The sequence below is a fragment of the Triticum urartu genome, chromosome 2A (assembly GCF_056163025.1).
Source record: "Triticum urartu cultivar PI428250 chromosome 2A, HENAU_Tu73, whole genome shotgun sequence".
Taxonomy (NCBI): Eukaryota; Viridiplantae; Streptophyta; class Magnoliopsida; order Poales; family Poaceae; genus Triticum; species Triticum urartu.
Window position 1 is genome coordinate 584,609,330 of NC_141874.1, and position 14,299 is coordinate 584,623,628.

A 14,299-nucleotide genomic window follows, 5' to 3' on the forward strand; every position below is an offset into this window, starting at 1 on the left:
AAAGGAGTGAAAGCAAATGGCCGCATCTGGCACCTAGCTAGTCTTCTTGTCTTCTCACCAGCAAGGAGCTAAGTGCTTTCACTGGGCGTGGGCATAGTCATTGGGGGACAGTGTCGACGACTAGCGCGGAGCATGGTGCTTCCACTTGGACGTGGGTGGGAGCCCCCCTGAGGCCCGAGGGCGGCACTCAAGAGACTCCGGGGCATGTATAGCCCCACTGATGGAGTCCTGGATTAGGGGGTATCCGGACAGCCGGATTATATCCTTTGGCCGGACTGTTGGACAATGAAGATACAAGATTGAAGACTTCGTCTCGTGTCCGGATGGGACTCTACTTGGCGTGGAAGGCAAGCTAGGCAATACGGATATGTATATCTCCTCCTTTGTAACTGACCTTGTGTAACCCTAGCCCCCTCCGGTGTCTATATAAACCGGAGGGTTTTAGTCCGTAGGACAACATACAATCATACCATAGGCTAGCTTCTAGGGTTAGCCTCTCTGATCTCGTGGTAGATCAACTCTTGTAATACTCATATCATCAAGAATAAATCAAGCAGGACGTAGGGTTTTACCTCCATCAAGAGGGCCCGAACCTGGGTAAAACATCGTGTCCCCTGCCTCATGTTACCATCCACCTTAGATGCACAGTTTGGGACCCCCTACTCGAGATCCGCCGGTTTTGACACCGACATTGGTGCTTTCATTGAGAGTTCCTCTGTGTCGTCGCCGTTAGGCTTGATGGCTCCTACTATCATCGATAGCGATGCAGTCCAGGGTGAGACTTTTCTCCCCAGACAGATCTTTGTGTTCGGCGGCTTCGCACTGCGGGCCAACTCTCTTGGCCATCTGGAGCAGATCGAAAGTTACGCCCCTGGCCACCAGGTCAGGTTTGGAAGCTTAAACTACATAGCCGATATCCGCGGAGACTTAATCTTCGACGGAATCGAGCCCCTTCCTTGTGTGCCACGCGGTCACGATGAGTACGATTTAGCTCTACCATCGGACAGTGTTCAGGAGATCGCACTGGCAGCCGCTCCGACCCTCAATTCAGAGCCAGTTGCGCCATCCATGAACGGGTGGATAGACCCCACCACGAAGGCTGTATCCTCTGCGGCGATCGAGCCGAATATCGACCTTACCCTTCACGAGAGCCGTGTTACTAAACTGCCGGATCCTTCTCCGGCCACGGACTCCGAACCGCTTGCGCCCGTTCCCGTCGAATCTGATTGGGCGCCGATCATGGAGTTTACCTCCGCGGATATTTTTCAGCACTCACCCTTTGGTGACATACTGAACTCATTAAGGTCTCTCTCCTTGTCAGGAGAGTCCTGGCCGAACTACGTCCGGCAGGATTGGGACGCGGATGACGAAGAAATTCGCCGCCCACCCACCACCCACTTAGTAGCCATTGTCGATGGCTTAACCGACATGCTCGACTTCGACTCCGAAGACATCGACGCAATGGACAACAATGCGGGAGGCAAAGAGGAACCACTGCACATAGGGCACTGGACACCCACTTCATCACATGACGTATACATGGTGGACACACCTAAAGAAAATAACAACGTGGAACGGAAGGACGTAGCGAAGGGTTGTTCCCTCGAGAAGCAGTCAAAGCGGCAGCGTAAACGCCACTCCTAATCCTGCCTCAGCAGAAATAACGATCACATAGACCCAGCGTTAGAGCAGGGTGAACCATTGCCTGACCACGGCAACACGGAAAATCAAGCCGAACAACCCAGCAACGTCGAAGATAACAGTCCAGACGACATCACATTGGACAGGCGCCAGGAGCAACATAATGCCCACCAAAGGCTTGTTGCCATGGCGAGGAGTCTGAAAAAATAGAAGCAAAGGCTCAAGGCTGCACAAGACACACTCAGAATCAAATGGAGTGAAGTACTCAACACTGCAGCGAAATACGGCAGTAATCGCCACACCAAGAGCTATCCGAAGCAAAAGTTTCTACCTGAATTCTATGAGGAGGCCTTAGATCCTCCACAATTAAAAAATAAAACAGCCATCCGGTCGGATAGACGACCTCATAGCCAACATAAAGCGGCAATCAACGCCGCACATGAACCAGTACGCGATCCGTGTAAGGGCTCGCATCAAAAGGACGGCGCAACCCGATCCATCTATGGACCACGCAGGCGCGCTCCAACATACAATGCAACACAACAAACATCCGAACACCACGGTACACCCAATTATAGGGGTGCCGCACACCCTCTATGTTTCACCGACGAGGTGCTGGATCATGAATTTCCAGAGGGATTCAAACCTGTAAACATAGAGGCATACGACGGAACGACAGACCTTGGGGTCTGGACTGAGGACTATATCCTCCATATCCATATGGCTCGAGGAGATGATCTCCACGCCATCAAGTACTTACCCCTCAAGCTCAAAGGGCCAGCTCGGCACTGGCTTAAAAGCCTCCCGAAAACTCCATCGGAAGCTGGGAAGAGCTCGAAGAAGACTTTTGGGCAAATTTTCAAGGGACATATGTCCGACCACCGGATGCAGACGATCTAAGTCATATAACTCAACAACCTGGTGAGTCAGCCCGAAAACTTTGGAACAGGTTCCTCACTAAAAAGAACCAAATAGTTGACTGTCCAGACGCCGAAGCCTTAGCAGCCTTCAAGCATAGCGTTCGAGACGAATGGCTTGCCAGACACCTCGGTCAAGAAAAGCCGAGAACAATAGCAACATTAACAAGCCTCATGACCCGTTTTGGGCGGGCGAGGACAGCTGGTTAGCCCGATGCAGCACCGGCGACCCAAGTACATCCGAAGTCAGGGATGGAAACGGGAAATCATGACGCAGCAAGAATAAGCACCGGAATAAAGAGGACAACCCGAAGAGCACGGCGGTAAACGCCAGATTTAGAAGCTCTCGGCCAGGGCAGCAGAAGCCGCCCTCCAAAGGCAACAGAGAAGAATCATCCAGCCTAAACAAAATTTTGGACCAAATATGTCAGATCCATAGCACCCCTGATAAACCTGCAAATCATACCCACAGAGAATGTTGGGTCTTCAAGCAGTCCGGCAAGCTCAACGCCGAACATAAGGGGCAGGATACACCAAGCGAAGACGAGGATGAGCCTCAGAAGCAAAGCACTGGGGAACAGAATAAATTTCCACCAGAAGTCAAAACAGTAAACGTGTTACACGTGATAAAGGGGAGAAATAAAGCGGCACTCCCAGATAAATATGCCCAAGGGCCTATCACTGCGGAGCTCCGCCACTGGTCGTCCCAACCGATCACCTTCGACCATCGGTATTACTCGGCAAGTATCTGGCGTGCAGGATGGGCTGCCTTGGTATTAGATCCAATAATTGATGGATACCACTTCACCCGAGTCCTGATGGATGACGGCAGCAGTTTGAATCTGATATATCAGGACACAGTCCGCAAAATGGGGATAGACCCAACAAAATTTTGCCGCAGCAATGCTACTTTTAAAGGAGTAAAGCCAGGCCCGGAGGCTCACTTGTAGCGACCTGACCCGAATGGATCACGTCTACTGTGCTACGGTGTCATCCCTGGATCAGTAATGCTGACACCACACAGTACATCGAGGTTTTATAGCAGAGTTGCAATCACACACTTATTACATCGATGGCTCAAAAAAAAACTTATTACAATAAATATGACTTAAGGCCATATTTTAAAGATAACAGCTGAAGACTTGGAAGATAAATGGGTCCATCAACTCCAGCGGCATCACTGAGTATAGAACCACGACCTAAACGCACCTCAATCGTCGTCTGAAAAGTCTGCAACATTAACGTTGCAGCCCGAAAATGGGTCAGCACATGGAATATGCTGGCAAAGTAACACATAGAGAGTAATGGAATGAAACAGCTATACTACATGCATATATGGCTGGTGGAAAGCTCTATGGTTACAGTTTTGCGTAAAGCCAATTTTTCCCTACTGCAAAGGAATAAATTTATTTAACTATCATGGTGGTTGTGAAACATTGAGAATGGTTGATAGCATTCTCAATCCCAATTAAAAGTAATTAAAACCCAATAACATTAATTAGAAGTAACATGTTGAGATTCACAATGATATTCAAGTACTAGATACTCAAGTTGTCCATAACCGGGGACACAGCTAATCATGATTAGTTTGTTACTCTGTAGAGGTTTGCGCACTTTTCCCCACATGACTCGATCGCCTCCGTTTGGTTTCTCGCACTACATGGTGTTTGAGAAGACGGATGACCGAGACATAGTCTTTCAGAAGCACTAGCACCTTACATGTGGGGTAGACCGGTACACCTACATCCCCTACATCTGCTAGTCCACCCCGTAAGAGTTTGCACAACTTAGTCATGGATATCACTCACCCAATCCACGTCTACTAGCATAGCATGGCATAATAAGCAAACGTAGAAGTAACTCCCAAAGGTTTCATAATAATACAGGTAATAGGTACTACCTCATCTACTTCCCATCCCACAATTTAATTAGATCCTAATCATGCAATGTGTGAGGATTGATCTAATGCAATAAAACATGGGTTGTAGAAAAGGTATGATCAAAGTGTTACTTGCCTTGCTGATGATCCGCGAGTCCTAGGGTTTCGAAGTAACAAGCGGCGCAATCTGGGTAATCTATCGCAGACAAACAACAAGCATACAATAAGTACTCATCTAATGCACAGGTAAAACTCGAACAAGAGATCGAACCAGGTAGTTCAACTTAAGAACTCCAGTTGCAAGAAAGAACGAAAAACAAACGGCGAAAGAAAACAACTCGGTTCTAGCAAGTTGAAACTAGGTCAAAATTTTACTGTAACAAAAGCTTGTTCAAGTTGATTAGACGGAACGGCGGTTTCGAGACAAAACTCCAGGCGCTTGAATCACCTGATTCCGATAAACGAGCGGAAAAATAGACTAGGAAGAAGATCGGATCTGAGATCACGATCGCGGAATAAATCCGACAAAAAGAAAAAGAAGAACGGTTAAACGAACGGACGTTCGTTAACCTAGAAGAATCCGGTGATCACGTTCGTTAGGACGAACGGTCCGGCGAACGGTCCAAAGGCAACTAAATCGGAGAAGAAAACGAATCCGATCTAGGGTTTCGGAGAAGAAAAACCGATCGAAAAACTGATCTAGAAAACCGGAACGGTTTAGAGAAGAAAAGAATCGGAACGATTAGAAGAAAACGATCCGAGGAAAAGAATAGATGTAGCGCGGGGCTACCTTGGCGAGGTCTCCGGTGAACGGGGCTCCGGCGGCATCGGCGTAGGGCGGCGGCGTGGGCAAGGTGCGGCGGCGGCGCGGGTGTGGGGCGGCGGCGCGGCGTGGGTGAGGCGGTGGCGTGGGCAAGGTGCGGCGGCGGCGCGGGTGTGGGGTGGCGGCGCGGCGCGGGTGAGGCGGTGGCGTGGGCAAGGTGCGGCGGCGCGGGGTGTGGGGTGGCGGCGCGGGTGAGGCGGCGCGGCGGCGGTGACGCAGGGCGCGGTGTGATGCGGCGCGGCGGCGGTGCAAGGCGCGGTGTGGAGGAGAGCTTTGATTTGATGTGTTTAGAGGGGGGGGGTGCTTGGGTATTTATATTGGGGAGGGGAGGGGTTTACTTGGGGTAGAGGACAAGGAATTAGAATAGGAGTAGGAAAGATCTAGAAAATAAACGGAGTAGGACTAAAGAAAACGAAATAAGGAAAAGGGGACAAGGGGCGCCCTAGAATCCTAAAAGGATTCGGTCCTAGCAAGAGGCGGCGGCGGCCGACCGGCTCCTGGCTCGGCGCCTGGCGCCTGGGAGCGCGGCGGTAGGTGGCTTGGCTTGGGCCTTTGGCCCAAGGCGCTGCTCAATTTTTTTTAAATAGTTTCCTCGCGCAGAAAAAAAAACAAAAAAGGGATCTAAACGAACTCCGAAAAATCTAAAGTAAATTTTCCCCGACTCCTAAAAATGAGCCGAACAAAATGAACTTTTCTCCGGACCTAAAATGCAATTTTTGAAAACGCGCATTTTTCCCTATCCAAATAAAATGCAAATAAACACCGGAAAGCAAAATTGATCTATTTATTATATCTTCATTTTTCCTAAATTTGGGAAAGTCATATTATTCCCTCTCTCATATATTTTGACACTGGAAAATTTATTGAAGATAAAATAAATAAATCAAATGATCCTATTTTTCAAAATTCGAGAAAACTCTCAAATATGAAAATAACGAAATCTCCAACTCTCTCCGAGGGTCCTTGAGTTGCGTGAAATTTCTAGGATCAACCAAATGCAAGAAAATATGATATGCATATGATCTAGTGTATAACATTCCAAATTGAAAATTTGGGATGTTACAAACCTACCCCCCTTAAGATGAATCTCGCCCTCGAGATTCGGGTTGGCTAGAAAATAGGTGAGGGTGGTCTTTGAGCAAATCTTCTTCTCTCTCCCAGGTGGCTTCATCCTCTGAATGGTGGTTCCACTGAACTTTGCAAAACTTGATAACCTTGCTGCGAGTAACTCTGCTGGCATAATCGAGAATCTTGACTGGCTTCTCCTCATATGTTAGGTCATCCTTTAACTGAATTGCTTCTAATGGCACTGTATCTCTTAGCGGTACCTCCGCCATCTCGGCGTGACATCTCTTCAGCTGAGAAACATGGAATACATCATGAACTCCTGACAGTCCTTCTGGTAGTTCCAACTTATAAGCGACTTCTCCCATACGTTTCAAGATCTTAAATGGTCCAACGAAACGCGGTGCTAACTTTCCCTTAACTCCAAAACTCTTAAATCCTCGAAGTGGGGATACTCGAAGGTAAACTCTGTCTCCGGTTTCGTAAACTATCTCCTTGCGTTTAGAATCTGCATAGCTCTTCTGCCTGGACTGGGCTACCTTGAGCCTATCGCGAATCAACTTAACCTTCCGTTCTGACTCCTTAATCAAATCTGGTCCAAAGAATTGACGGTCTCCAACTTCGTTCCAGGACAACGGTGTCCTGCACCTCCTTCCGTATAAAGCTTCGAAAGGGGCCATCTTCAAACTGGTTTGGTAACTGTTGTTATAAGAAAACTCCGCATACGTCAAGTTTTCGTCCCAACTTGATCCATAATCTAGTGCACAAGCTCTCAACATATCTTCCAAAATCTGATTGACTCTCTCGGTCTGTCCATCTGTCTGCGGATGAAAAGCTGTGCTGAACTCTAGTCTGGTTCCTAAAGTTTCATGCAACTGATTCCAAAACTTTGTGGTAAATTGGGTTCCTCTATCTGATACGATACTCCTCGGAACTCCATGCAAACAAACGATTCTAGTCATGTATATCTTTGCCAACTTAGCACTGGTGTAAGTGGTCTTAACTAGAATGAAATGTGCTACCTTGGTCAAACGATCAACTACTACCCATATCGAGTCATATCCGGCTTTTGTCCTGGGTAGCCCTGTGATAAAATCCATGCCTATCTTATCCCACTTCCATTCGGGTATCGGCAGTGGTTGTAACAATCCTGCTGGCTTTTGATGTTCTGCTTTTACTCTCTGACATACGTCACAAACTGCTACATACGCTGCAATATCCTTCTTCATTCCGGTCCACCAGAATGTTTCCTTTAAATCCAAATACATCTTGGTATTCCCTGGGTGAATCGAATATGGTGAATTATGTGCCTCCTGCAAAATCAACTTCCTGATCTCCGGGTCATTGGGCACATAAACATGGTCCTCAAACCATAGGGTATCGTGCTCATCCTCACGAAATCCCTTTGCTTTTCCTTTGCTAAGTTTATCCTTTATAGCAGCAATCTCCTTGTCAGATTTCTGAGCTTCTCTGATCTTATCCATCAATTTTGACTGAATCTCCAATGCTGCTACATAGCCTCTCGGAACTATTTCCAAGCATAGCTCACGAAGGTTTTCTGCTAATTCCTTTGGTATTTTCCCCGTTACTAGGGTATTGACATGGCTCTTACGGCTCAATGCGTCAGCTACTACATTAGCCTTTTCGGGATGGTAATGCAATCTCATGTCATAATCCTTGATGAGCTCCAACCATCTCCTTTGTTGGAGGTTCAACTCCTTCTGCGTGAAAATGTACTTCAAACTCTTGTGATCCGTGTACACCTCACAATGATTTCCAATGAGGAAATGTCTCCACGTTTTCAACGCATGCACTACGGCTGCTAACTCCAAATCATGCGTGGCATAATTCAACTCATGAGGCTTCAGTTGTCGTGATGCATACGAAACAACTCTCCCTTCCTGCATAAGCACTGCTCCAAGTCCTCGACGTGAAGCGTCGCAATACACCTCATAATCCTTGGTCTGATCTGGCAAAATCAATATCGGTGAGGTAACCAAACGTTTCTTCAACTCCTGGAAACTAGCCTCACACTCCTCAGTCCATTTGAACTTAGTTTCCTTCTTCAACAACTCCGTCATAGGCTTCGCAATTTTTGAGAAATTCTCAATAAATCTCCGGTAGTATCCTGCGAGTCCAAGAAAACTCCGGATCTCTCCAACTGTTGTTGGTGCTTCCCATTCGGTTACGGTCTCAACCTTTATGGGGTCAACTGCTATACCTTCTCCGGATATAACGTGTCCGAGGAATCCAACTTCCTTCAACCAAAACTCACATTTGCTGAATTTGGCATATAACTGATGTTCTCTTAGTTTCTCCAAAACCAAATGCAAATGTTCCTTATGCTCCTTTTCATTCTTTGAATAAACTAGGATGTCATCAATGAACACTACGACGAACTTATCCAAAAACTCCATAAACACTTTGTTCATCAGGTTCATAAAATAGGCAGGTGCGTTAGTCAATCCAAATGACATAACGGTATACTCATACAGTCCATATCTTGTGGTGAATGCTGTCTTAGGTATGTCCTGCTCTCGAATCTTCAACTGATGGTACCCTGATCGCAAATCGATCTTGGAAAACACTTTAGCTCCTTGTAATCGATCAAACAGATCATTAATCATTGGCAGTGGGTACTTGTTCTTGATGGTTACTTCATTCAATCCCCGATAATCTACAACCATCCTTAATGATCCATCCTTCTTTTCCACTAGAAGTACAGGTGATCCCTAAGGTGAAGAACTTGGGCGAATGTAACCTTTATCCAATAACTCCTTAATCTGATTCTTAATTTCCACCAAATCCTTTGCTGGCATCCGGTACGGTCGCTTCGATATTGGGTCTGTACCTGGCAATAACTCAATCAAAAACTCAATGTCTCTATCCGGTGGCATGCCTGGTAATTCCTCAGGAAATACATCAGGAAAATCCTTTACCACTGGTACCTCCTCCTGCACAACTCCTGATAAGCAATTCACTTGTGTCCTGTTTAGCACATGCCGGGATACATACTTGATCCTTCTTCCTTCTGGTGTGGTAAGCAAAATTGTCTTACTGGCGCAATCGATGTTTCCTCCATACATCGACAGCCAATCCATACCAAGAATCACATCTAGACCTTGGGATTCCAGAATAATTAAATCCGTTGGGAATACATGCCTTCCTATACTCAATGGTACTTGAAAACATCCTTGTCTGGCCATGTATTCTGCTCCTGGCAAGCTTACTAACATGGGTGACCTAAGGGCTTGGGTTGGCAGGTTATACTTATCCACAAATCCCCTTGATATGTATGAATGCGATGCACCAGTGTCAAAAAGAACGAGTGCAGTAAATGACTTAACAAAAACTTACCGATTACTGCATCGGGCTAATCTTCAATCTCCTCCACATTAACGTGGTTCACCTGTCCCCTATTGAAAGGGTTCGGCTTCTTCCCAGAGCTTCCATTGCCATTTCCATTCTGGCCTTCAGGACATTCATTGGCATAATGTCCGGTCTTCGAACACTTGAAACAGGTGACTTGACTCAGGTCTCTCTTGGTTGGGGTTGATGGGGTTGTTCGGTTCTGGCCGTTGCTTCCTCCATTCCCGTTACCATTCTTGTGGCCATTATGGTTGTGCGAGCTACCTCCTCCATGGGTGTGCTGAAACTTAAATCCCGGTTTAGGGGTAAAGCGGGGCTTCTGCTGGGCTCCAGAGTTATACTTCCCCTGTCCATACTTCCTCTTACGGTTCTCAATCTGCTGTTGCTTCCCTTCAATCATGATGGCACGATCTACCAACTCCTGGTAGTTGTTGAAATTTGCTACCATCAACTGCATGCTTAGTTCATCATTCAATCCTTCCAGAAACTTCTCCTGCTTGGCTGCATCCATAGCAACGTCATCTGGGGCATAACGGGCTAGCTTACTAAACTCTTCCACATACTGGCCAACAGTCCTTCCTCCTTGGCGTAAGTTGCGAAACTCACGCTTCTTTATGGCCATAGCTCCTGCTGAAACATGGGCAGTGCGGAAAGCTTGCTGAAACTGATCCCATGTGCCAGTGTCAACTGGGTAAGTGGCTGTGAAATTCTCCCACCATGCTGCCGCGGGTCCGTCAAGCTAGTGTGTGGCAAACTTCACTTTCTCACCATCCGTGCATCCTGCAGTGGTCAACTCCCTTCCTATCTCACGGAGCCAATCGTCTGCTACTATTGGCTCGGTGCTACTGGAAAACACCGGCGGATTCAGCCTAAGGAAACGGGCTAAGTGGTCAACAGGTGGTGGTGGTGGGTTGTTGTTGTTGTTCTGCTGATTCTGAACTAACATCTGCATCAATTGATTCTGCTGCTGGATCAACTGAGTGAGCTCTGGTGGAAATCCATTGTCATGTCTCGGAGGCATCTGAGGGTTTAGAAAAGACGAGAATTAAGAATAGAGGGGGTCTAAAGGGAAAACACTACCCATATGCACATGAGGCAAAAGCACACAATTCACTTCAATCAATCAAACAAGGGCTTACAAACGGTCTAACTATCGCAAAAGTGTTCGACTATAATGTGTTTACATGGGGGAATACTACTACTATCTGGTGGTCATCTAGAAATTTGAACCGGTGGAAGACTCCATGATATCTACTCCAGCTTCGTCTTCAAAGTCGGGTTCACTTGGATCCGAATCGGTGTCGTCGATGATGATGTAGTTGTCCGGACATGCGACGTACTTGTCGTCCTCCTGGGATGCTAACTTGCTCTTGAGTTCTTCAATCTCCTGCTTAAGATCGCAATTGTGCCTTGCTAGAGCTACGATCTCGTCCATGTAGTCCTTGCGTGTAGACTTCAGTTCTCCTTCTAGCTCGATGATCCTTGCCTTCGCATTCTTCAACTCTACCATATCATTGCACATCTGGTTCTCGTGGCGTCGAATGTGCTGGTTTAACTCCTGGATGAAAGATGCAATGGATCTATCTTTCTTGGTCCTGACTAACTCCCATTGTTCATCACGGCGTCCGCAAATCTGGTAGATAGTATCCTTGAGGTCTTCTTGATAAACTTCTCCAATGCGTCCTATGGTGATATGAGCTGCCATGCTCCTTCCTAGACTCCAGGTTAGTGCATTGAAAACACTATCTATGGGCTTCGTGATTGGCGCGAATGTTCTTCCCGGAACGTGAGCTTGAATCTTCCAGCGCTCCTCTTCAGGTAGGGTGGCGTTGAAGGTTCCCGTGAAGCTTGGTAATCCAATGTTCAGGTACTTGGTGACTTCCTTCAGGTGAAATCCAAATGGTGTGCCTTCATCCGGTTGAGCGTACTTAATCTTCGCGTGCGTCATCCTAAAAGAGTAGAAAAGATGAGGAGTTAGAAAATGAGAAGAGAAGGGTGATCTATGGCTTTAACTTAGTGGTCGTGTCCTACAGTCAGCGTGTGCTCTGATACCATCTCTGTAGCGACCTGACCCGAATGGATCACGTTTACTGTGCTACGGTGTCATCCTTGGATCAGTAATGCTGACACCACACAGTACATCAAGGTTTTATAGCAGAGTTGCAATCACACACTTATTACATCGATGGCTCAAAAAAAACTTATTACAATAAATATGACTTAAGGCCATATTTTAAAGATAACAGCGGAAGACTTGGAAGATAAATGGGTCCATCAACTCCAGCGGCATCACTGAGTATAGAACCACGACCTAAACGCACCTCAATCGTCGTCTGAAAAGTCTGCAACATTAACGTTGCAGCCCGAAAATGGGTCAGCACATGGAATATGCTGGCAAAGTAACACATAGAGAGTAATGGAATGAAACAGCTATACTACATGCATATATGGCTGGTGGAAAGCTCTATGGTTACAGTTTTGCGTAAAGCCAATTTTTCCCTACTGCAAAGGAATAAATTTATTTAACTATCATGGTGGTTGTGAAACATTAAGAATGGTTGACAGCATTCTCAATCCCAATTAAAAGTAATTAAAACCCAATAACATTAATTAGAAGTAACATGTTGAGATTCACAATGATATTCAAGTACTAGATACTCAAGTTGTCCATAACCGGGGACACGGCTAATCATGATTAGTTTGTTACTCTACAGAGGTTTGCGCACTTTTCCCCACATGACTCGATCGCCTCCGTTTGGTTTCTCGCACTACATGGTGTTTGAGAAGACGGATGACCGAGACATAGTCTTTCAGAAGCACTAGCACCTTACATGTGGGGTAGACCGGTACACCTACATCCCCTACATCTGCTAGTCCACCCCGTAAGAGTTTGCACAACTTAGTCAACTATGCCAGAGCCCATAGTAGCATGTGGCTGCACACGGAAGTTTCTAGCATGAAAGATCTTATGATCCCTTTGAGCCTGGGTGGCGGTCCAAAAAAAACAGGCAAGTCCTGATAGACATCAGGTGCCTCAATCCACCCAGATGTGTGTTTAAGTTGCCACCTTAAATAAACCATTAAAATTATCATCTCACATCTGTCATGGATATCACTCACCCAATCCACGTCTACTAGCATAGCATGGCATAATAAGCAAACGTAGAAGTAACTCCCAAAGGTTTCATAATAATACAGGTAATAGGTACTACCTCATCTACTTCCCATCCCACAATTTAATTAGATCCTAATCATGCAATGTGTGAGGATTGATCTAATGCAATAAAACATGGGTTGTAGAAAAGGTATGATCAAAGTGTTACTTGCCTTGCTGATGATCCGCGAGTCCTAGGGTTTCGAAGTAACAAGCGGCGCAATCCGGGTAATCTATCGCAGACAAACAACAAGCATACAATAAGTACTCATCTAATGCACAGGTAAAACTCAAACAAGAGATCGAACCAGGTAGTTCAACTTAAGAACTCCGGTTGCAAGAAAGAACGAAAAACAAACGGCGGAAGAAAACAACTCGGTTCTAGCAAGTTGAAACTAGGTCAAAATTTTACTGTAACAAAAGCTTGTTCAAGTTGATTAGACGGAACGGCGGTTTCGAGACGAAACTCCAGGCGCTTGAATCACCTGATTCCGATAAACGAGCGGAAAAATAGACTAGGAAGAAGATCGGATCTGAGATCGCGATCGCGGAATAAATCCGACGAAAAGAAAAAGAAGAACGGTTAAACGAACGGACGTTCGTTAACCTAGAAGAATCCGGTGATCACGTTCGTTAGGACGAACTGTACGGCGAACGGTCCAAAGGCAACTAAATCGGAGAAGAAAACGAATCCGATCTAGGGTTTCGGAGAAGAAAAACCGATCGAAAAACTGATCTAGAAAACCGGAACGGTTTAGAGAAGAAAAGAATCGGAATGATTAGAAGAAAACGATCCGAGGAAAAGAATAGATGTAGCGCGGGGCTACCTTGGCGAGGTCTCCGGTGAACGGGGCTCCGACGGCGTCGGCGTAGGGCGGCGGCGTGGGCAAGGTGCGGCGGCGGCGCGGGTGTGGGGCGGCGGCGCGGCGTGGGTGAGGCGGTGGCGTGGGCAAGGTGCGGCGGCGGCGCGGGTGTGGGGTGGCGGTGCGGCGCGGGTGAGGCGGCGGCGTGGGCAAGGTGCGGCGGCGCGGGGTGTGGGGTGGCGGCGCGGGTGAGGCGGCGCGGCGGCGGTGACGCAGGGCGCGGTGTGATGCGGCGCGGCGGCGGTGCAAGGCGCGGTGTGGAGGAGAGCTTTGATTTGATGTGTTTAGAGGGGGGGTGCTTGGGTATTTATATTGGGGAGGGGAGGGGTTTACTTGGGGTAGAGGACAAGGAATTAGAATAGGAGTAGGAAAGATCTAGAAAATAAACGGAGTAGGACTAAAGAAAACGAAATAAGGAAAAGGGGACAAGGGGCGCCCTAGAATCCTAAAAGGATTCGGTCCTAGCAAGAGGCGGCGGCGGCCGACCGGCTCCTGGCTCGGCGCCTGGCGCCTGGGAGCGCGGCGGTAGGTGGCTTGGCTTGGGCCTTTGGCCCAAGGCGCTGCTCAATTTTTTTTTAAATAGTTTCC